General features: G+C 33.8%; 1 long non-coding RNA gene across 1 annotated transcript; it reads left to right on the forward strand.

Moving 5' to 3' along the window:
* Positions 1-306: 306 nt before the first annotated feature.
* Positions 307-2381, forward strand: LOC127861081 (uncharacterized). The gene is made up of 2 exons (XR_008040061.1): positions 307-424; positions 726-2381. It is a non-coding gene; the product is annotated as an uncharacterized LOC127861081 (long non-coding RNA).
* Positions 2382-8925: the final 6544 nt, after the last annotated feature.

An 8925-nucleotide genomic window follows, 5' to 3' on the forward strand; every position in this document is an offset into this window, starting at 1 on the left:
AAATAATGGTTATGATCCATTGTTTTAGCAGTACAATATAATGTACGAACACAATGTTGTGTTGTCTGTTATGAATGTTCTAAACCGTGCAATTTGTTATCAAGATTTTAGAACAAAAACATTGAAAATATTTGATTGATTTCATTTATTTGATAACCTCAGCAATTTCAAGATTTTTAATATTAAACATTATTAAATGATTACAATATTTGATTGATTTTTAGCCGGATTTTTTTCGAAAAAATCTCGGCTTATAGATTGATGTTGTCGGGCGGGCGGGCGGGCGGGGGGGCGGGCGGGCGGCGTGCTCGAAAATGTTAAAGTTCTTATTTCATGGTATAACTTTGGTATGCTTGGACCTAGAGTCTTCAAACTTGACATGAAGGTTGGCCAGGATTAACAGATGACCACTGGTCATTTCAAGGTCATTCATTTGAAGGTCAAGGTCACTGTGACCTTCAATATAAAAAATGTTAAAGTTCTTATAACTTTGGTATGCTTGGACCTAGAGTCTTGAAACTTGACATGAAGATTGGCCATAACTAGTTAGTAACCACTGGTCATTTCAAGGTCATTCATTTGAAGGTCAAGGTCACTGTGACCTTGAATGTAAAAATGTTAAAGTTCTTATTTCATGGTATAACTTTGGTATGCTTGGACCTAGAGTCTTCAAACTTGACATGAAGGTTGGCCAGGATTTACAGATGACCACTGGTCATTTCAAGGTCATTCATTTGAAGGTCAAGGTCACTGTGACCTTCAATATAAAAATGTTAAAGTTGTTATAACTTTGGTATGCTTGGACCTAGAGTCTTGAAACTTGACATGAAGGTTGGCCAGAACTAGTAAGTAACCACTGGACATTTCAAGGTCATTCATTTGAAGGTCAAGGTCACTGTGACCTTGAATGTAAAAATGTTAAAGTTGTTATAACTTTGGTATGCTTGGACCTAGAGTCTTGAAACTTGACATGAAGGTTGGCCAGAACTAGTAAGTAACCACTGGACATTTCAAGGTCATTCATTTGAAGGTCAAGGTCACTGTGACCTTGAATGTAAAAATGTTAAAGTTCTTATTTCATGTTATAACTTTGGTATGCTTGTACCTAGAGTCTTCAAACTTGAAATAAAGATTGGCCAGTACTAGAAGATGACCACTGGTCATTTCAATGTCATTCATTTGAAGGTCAAGGTCACTGTGACCTTAAATGTTAAAATTGTTATAACTTTGGTATGCTTGGACATAGAGTCTTCAAACTTGACATGAAGGTTTGCAAGCACACTTAGATGACCACTGGTCATTTCAAGGTCATTCATTCTAAGGTCAAGGTCACTGTGACCTTGAATGTAAAAATGTTAAAGTTCTTATAACTTTGGTAGGTAAAAATGTTAAAGTTCTTATTCCATGTTATAACTTTGGTATGCTTGTACCTAGAGTCTTCAAACTTGACATAAAGGTTGGCCAGTACTAGAAGATCACCACTGCTCATTTCAATGTCATTCATTTGAAGGTCAAGGTCACTGTGACCTTCAATGTTAAAATGTTAAAATTGTTATAACTTTGGTATGCTTGGACCTAGAATCTCAAACTTGACGTAAAGGTTTGCAAGCACACTTAGATGACCACTGGTCATTTCAAGGTCATTCATTTCAATGTCATTCATTTGAAGGTCAAGGTCACTGTGAACTTAAATGTTAAAATGTTAAAATTGTTGTAACTTTGGTATGCTTGGACCTAGAATCTCAAACTTGACGTAAAGGTTTGCAAGCACACTTAGATGACCACTGGTCATTTCAAGGTCATTCATTTGAAGGTTGAGGTCACTGTGACCTTGGATGTAAATATGTTAAAGTTGTTAATACTTTGGTATGCTTAGACCTAGAGTCTTCAAACTTGATATGAAGGTTGGCCAGAACTAGTAGATGACCACTGGTCATTTTAAGGTCAAGGTCACCGTGAGAAGTTTATTTTCTTACATTTGATAATGAAATTGATGGAAACTTCAAACAATATCTTACTAATTTGCTAATAAAAAAATTGAGATCAAACTTTCCTAATTGTCAATTCAAGTTCATATTTGTGACCTTAAATGTTATTGTTGTTCATGTATATGCATGCATTCAAAACATAACACAAGGTTTGCTCATGCCTTGAAAAGTACTTACATTTCATTTTGACCTTTGAACAATATTTCAGTAATTTAAGTATTGCATTGACAAAAACACGAAAGGTACTTTCCTGTCATTTAAATCAAAAATCCGGCTTCAATGCGGTCATCTCCGACCGCGGAACTCTTGTATTAATTTGATATCGCACGCAATCATATGCTTTTGATATTTAGTTGATAACTGATGACATGTATAAATAAATGCCTATAAATTAAGAGACCGCTTTATAAAATACACTTATTCCTTTAAATTCAATCCATGAATACTATCCTACTTTTACAGCGAATTCGTTTGATTAAAGCCATGTTGATTAAATTTCTGGTATAATCAACGGCACGTGCTACGTTGTTAGGCTACACTGTTAACAAATGTTGTTCCTTGTATATAACGACTTAATGTTATATTGATGTTATACAATTTTTAGATTTACAAATTAATATGAATAAAATCGTAATCAATTACGCACGACTCTTTATCACAGAACGATATTCCGATTTTAAAAACTGATTATTTGATCAGCGGTTATTTTTAGAACGCGGAGTAATACACTGACCTTGGTTACACTACAGTCCTTATCAAAGTACGACAAACACTTGTATAAACGCGAAATTATCAAGTTAAACTAGTTTTGTCTAAATAAAAAGGTTTACTGAATAAAAAGGGGGATGAATAGAATAATAGGTTAGTGTTGATTATAAATCAGGTTTAATATGCTCGGCACGAACACGAAAAAGCACTCGCCAAGGCTCGTGCTTTTTGTTTTCTAAGCCTCGCATGATAAACCTGATCTGTAATCAACACTAAAATAGTATTCTCTATATTCAGCATACACCGTCGGATGTAAAACACGAATTAAGTATATTATGCATTACCACAAACAAAGATTATTTATGTTTTTTATGAATTGTAATTCATCAGTACATATTGAAGCAAACTTGCTGGGGGACGTCATAGCTTTGATTTATTGACGATAATAATGTAATTCTTCAATTCTTTTAATATTGAAAACTTAAAGGTTAAAGGTGCGGTTTATAGTCTGCTTCGATAACGTAAGCATCTTCAGCCGACTTCGACATTAACCCCCGATCACTGGGATTTAAGTTGTCCGTTTACTTATGGCGACGAAGGCAGCCACGGCACATTGACTTATTTCCCTCACAGGTACCCATTTATAAACCTGGGTGGAGAGGAGCAAGCGTGGGATTAACTTTTTGCTCAGAAAAAGCCAGTGCCCCGAGCGGGATTCGAAACAGGAACCTTCCGATCTTTAGACCAACATCCTTCCATTAGGCCACTGTCCCCACAATAAATGGGTATTGTAGACGTCGTTAAAAACAATGCATATAACACAAAATTACTAAAATTAAGAGTCGGCTGACGCATTTAAATTAATTGACTTTAGGGATACATTTGGGTCCTTGTTATAAATGGATCGCTTAAAGGATCAAATCAATATTTGATTGAAAACCAATCTTGAGCAGTACCTTAAATAGCTGGTTAAAATTCACATGAAGCCCGAATCGTTGGTTTTAATGTATATTTAAAGGGGCCTCTTCACGATTTGGTAATTTGACAAAATTATTTTTTATTTCAGATTCGCAAATTTTCGTAGTAGTTATGATATTTGTGAGGAGACAGTCATACTGATCATTAACCGTGCTCTAATATTTTCATGATATGCATCTTTCGACGATTTAAAAACCTGAAAATTATAAAGCGTTGTAACGCGAACCGATGAATAATTTGAAGAGTTCTCTTGTTGTCGTTATTTTGTGTGATACTACATAGATTGCTTATATAAACTATAAGATGCACCACTCCTGGTATGAACACGGATGGCCGAGTGGTCGAAGCGACAGACTTTTACTCCAGGGGTCAGTGGTTCGTGCTGAGTTGAGGGTTACTTTTTTTCTTTAATTTTTTTATTGTTTTTTTACTTGAGCTGTTAAGTTCCAATGTTACTTTTATCATACTAAAATATTTAATGACCCAATTCAATACATGCACAAATCTGTGAAAAGGCTCCTTGAACACGGAGCGTGCTCTAACCGAATAAGTTTTATAAAATTTGCGAAACCGTTTATAGATGATTGAACGAAATATGCTAAAGCAATCCAATCTTCAAAGAACCACGAGTTCGTTGTCGTTCATGTTAACAATCACGCGATAAATGTAATATACTTAGTTAATAAAAACCGGGTTATCTATAAAGAAGCATAACATCATGACGGCAAGACATCGGGTTAATTTAAAACGGACATTCAATTGATCAAATTTCAACACGCTGCTTTTATAAGAAAAACATGGCGATTCTGGATTGCAGCAAAAACAGTAATTACCTATTAAAATAAATTGCCGTTTACTTACTTAACTGTAAACAACAAATACAACACAATACGTGCAATGAACTAACCAATGCCATGAATGATATTTGATTCTATAACAATCACATGATACGAGATAATAAGGCACTGCCGGTTGCATCTATGTGTTTTTGGAAATCACACCTTTCTTCCACTGAATACTCCTACATTGCCTGCTATTTTTCATATTGACATGCGAAAAATAATGTTATTTAACACTAGATGACAGTGTGCTTAAAGAAAATCGTCGTACAATTTAAATATAGTTATACATATTTGTTGTTATTAACTGTTTTGCTGTAAACACGTGATTATGCCGCCCCATTGGAATCATACCTTGGTTTTTGAGGACGTCCCATCTGTACCCTTTTGAATCTTCTTGTCCACATTCGTATTAATGTATTTGGAAAAATACGTACTAATCAAAGTGTGCGTTTGTGAGAATAATACATATTTATCCGACAAAATATTGCATGAATGATTTTTTTTTTAAATTTGAATTAAAACAAAAAGCAAAGTTTGCTTAACAAATAGTTGCATGTATATTTGTGTTGTGTTTTCGTGATATTACTCAATATGACGCAAACGCATGATTATCTCATATTACTTAATGCTATTGTCATTGGAATGTTCAGCAAGCGCAACTTCCGTATACAATTATAAAGCTCATGATTGAGTCATATGAATTTATACGTTGTTCTCCACATTCGAAAATAAAAAAAAAAACAAAAAAAAAAACGCATCATCCTTCTGAAAGAACCACGCTAGAATCGGTTTCCATGGCAAAGATTTAGTTATTGCTCGTAAGTGACGAGAAGCGACGAGTTGCATGTTCTAACGCAATGTTGGAGATGTTTAAGGTTTAATTTGCACAAACTTACAACCTACTTATTAAGAAACTTGAATAGAATTAAGATAATGGTAAACTAGAGCTTAACAATTATAAACAAGCAAACAACAACAACTGTATGTTTTTCCAACCGCCATCACGTCAATGCACAAAGTCAGAGACCCATGACGTGCCCAATATATGTATGACCACACTTGATTCCTCCATTCTGTGGCAGTTTGTCGATTAACATTAAGTTGTAATGAAAAACAAAAATGTGTAATGTCGAATACAGAACATGTATGTATGACTGTTTTATACTGGAATACATACCGGAACGGTCTGACGAAATACAAAACATTCTAAGAATGAAAGGTGTGTTGATTCACCAAAATCTTGACAAGGATTACACAGAACAAACACGGTCACTGTATGGTGCACTTACAAGCGGGAACATAATAAAAATGGTTGAACATGGTGTTCCGATGTAACGATGTGCTTCTAGCTACTTATTCCTTATACTGCTTTTTATTAAAACAAAGACAAAGACAAAATAAAAAGCTAGCAGTTGGTGGCTTGAAACATTATGTTCTGGTGTGCAGTTAAGTAATTAAGCAGCTATTTGAATTCATAAAGCAATTATTGTTTGTAGCAGTCCACAAATATCTTCAAGCGTTTTTAATGAACTCATAGCAATGAAGCATATTTGGCTTATTGCATCGGTCGAAATATCTAATTCTGTTTACAGTATTTTATAAATCTAAATGTTTTTATGATCTGAAGGCTTTTGCACTAGCTTTCGTATCGCTCAATACACAACACATTCAAGATTGCGTCCAAGATGGCCACCCTAAAAGTATAATTCTGCAAAACAATATTTTTTTAGTATTTTCTCATATTGTAAAGTGGTTAATTTACATAAACAATATTTTTTAAGTGCACTATTTGTATGGTATAGGTTCTGATAGCATCGTGTATGTTGTGGGGAAAAATAATGTCCCGCTGTGGCTAGTATTTTGCTCAAAATATGAAACTGTGGATTGCTTACTTCTTATAAATAAATCGTATCGTAATGGCCTATTATTTGCATCCATGTTAAGAATGTTGGCTATAAGTGTATTACTTCTGTATGCGCGGAACAATATCCTCACCAAGACATGGTCTGCTTACGCTAACTCCAGAATAATTTTAATGAAAGTTCTATTTTCTATTTAAGAGCATTTTATATCATTAAAAGGCTAATAAACTTTTTTTAGAAATTCAGCTCATCGATTTCTAGTTATGATAATAATTCAAACAAATAAATAACTGTTTAATTTAAACTTATTTTAGGTGTTTTGTTTCCTATATCTGCTAATGGGCCAGGTTTTGAAACACAGTTTGAAAATGGATCGCAATTTTCTCAACTGAGGGTGATTTTACACAAAGGAATTAACGTGTGCACTACGCAGCAAGGTATTATATCGCTATTATTATTATCCCTCGCCGAAAGTCGTATGGATAAACAGATAGTAGACGCATGTGTCTTTCCGTAAATAGATGCGTGCGTGCGTGTTTGCCAACGTTCGCAACACACTTCTTCTGTGCACAGTTCTTGTTACATTCTGCATTCGATTTTATTTCCTTTATACATAATTATTTAGAGTTTCATTGTTGTAATAATAAAAGAGCTTTTGTGTGTTTTTCACATTACGCTGTATATAAATAATTTATATATATATTATACTACGAAAATAAAATTATTGTGCAACAAATCAAACATGATAATGCCACTAAATTTAAAAAAAAACAAACAACAACACACGTTACTTTTTTTTTTTGAAATAGCAGGTGTGATCGAGCTTATTATTATTAAATATGGACGATTTTTTTACGATTAATGTATTGAATGTTGACTGAGATATTTATGAACACTTCATCTATTAATATATTATGCACAGACCTAGCGTGGAGTGGGATTGATATCAATGTAATCGTTCGAAAATGTATCATTAGGTTTTCTGCACGACAACTTTTGAATACATTTTTAGCTTTTGTAACGCGATTGATTGTTCGTTACCTTAAATCAAGACCTCAGAACTCGCAATGGGTTGCAGAAAGAATGGGTGAGATCATGGCGAACGGTTATAAATATGTAAACATGATTTGTCATGTTTGCATTTCCAAGTTTTGTTAAACCCGAACTTTTTTCATTTCATTAGTCGAGAGCATAAAAAAATGCGTTCAGTTCGATTTAACCTATTCTAGACAATATGCACGGTTGTTTCTAACGGTGAGACGACGGCAATGATGCTATGATTTCAAAAAAGCAAATCCTAGATGGCGACAAACATGACTCTGCTTAATAAAATTGAAACGTATTATTGATGATCGTGTCAATTCATTTCGTACGAACTGCCATTTCATTAGCCAGCACTTTCAACTTTCAATGGCATGACCTATTTCGATCAATATGTCGATGGTTTCTTATCCCTGGGCTTAAGGTATCAATGCTATTGATAATTTTTGTCAGAAAACGTGTATGCAGTTTTAGAAAGTACAAGTATCAATAAATATTTTGCAGTAAACATGACATAAACAAACTGTTCATACTAAGTTAGCAAAAGATTGATCAGGTAGATTTATAGGTTAACAATGTTCAATAAGACTCCACATTATGTCTTTGAAATGAATGTTTTTGTTTTTTTTACTGGTCTCTTAATAACATAAAACAAACTCTCTGATTTGTGAGCAACATAACATATTGAAGTAAACTTTACATAGCTATTAGTTTGTTCATATTCAGTCTACGCAATCGGGTTACTTGTATGGTCAAAGGTTTCTTGCAATTTCAATCAAAACTATTCAAGTTTATTAATATCCCGGGTTTATGACGGCGATGTGTCTAAAGCAAACCATTAAAAGTGATATTGTTATGACAGAAAGAAATAGATGCATAACTTGTATATCGATGTGTGCTAGTAAACAAATGGAATTGATGCTCATAGAAATGATAATTTAGTTTTAATTAGCTGATTTTGAGCGACATTGCAAAATCCGCAGTGCATCACTATTTACTAAATATGTTTTTAATTTGTTGCCTTTGTAAGTAATTGACACCTTTCTTCTTAAATGCAATGCTCAAAAGCTAGTTTCTGAAATCTTAATAAAAGCTACATTTTCGACTGTTTACTTTGCAATAATTGACTTCGCGTTTCGGATAATGTTTTTTTTGGCCATTTCAAAATTCATTTTTCTTTGGAGCTCAAATCATAAGCAGGATATGTCTCATGTTGTTTTAAATGCATTTAAAAGATAAACATACAATGATAATATTGATTGCCAAGCTCCAAAGGCTAAGGGTCAATAGTAACGATTATCCTTAAGTTGCTTTCCTGTCCAAAATAGTTGCACCCAAATATTTGTGGAACAGTTGTACCGCCGCTTTCTGATCGTAGTCAATTTCCGGATTTAGGATACCACTAATGGATAGCATTAATTCGAAATAGACCCCCATGCTGATAACATCTGTTTACACAGGAAATTCTATGATATTAATTAAACTTTGTTAGAAATGTTTTTTTTA

This window comes from Dreissena polymorpha, chromosome 15, assembly GCF_020536995.1.
Source record: "Dreissena polymorpha isolate Duluth1 chromosome 15, UMN_Dpol_1.0, whole genome shotgun sequence".
Taxonomy (NCBI): domain Eukaryota; kingdom Metazoa; phylum Mollusca; class Bivalvia; order Myida; family Dreissenidae; genus Dreissena; species Dreissena polymorpha.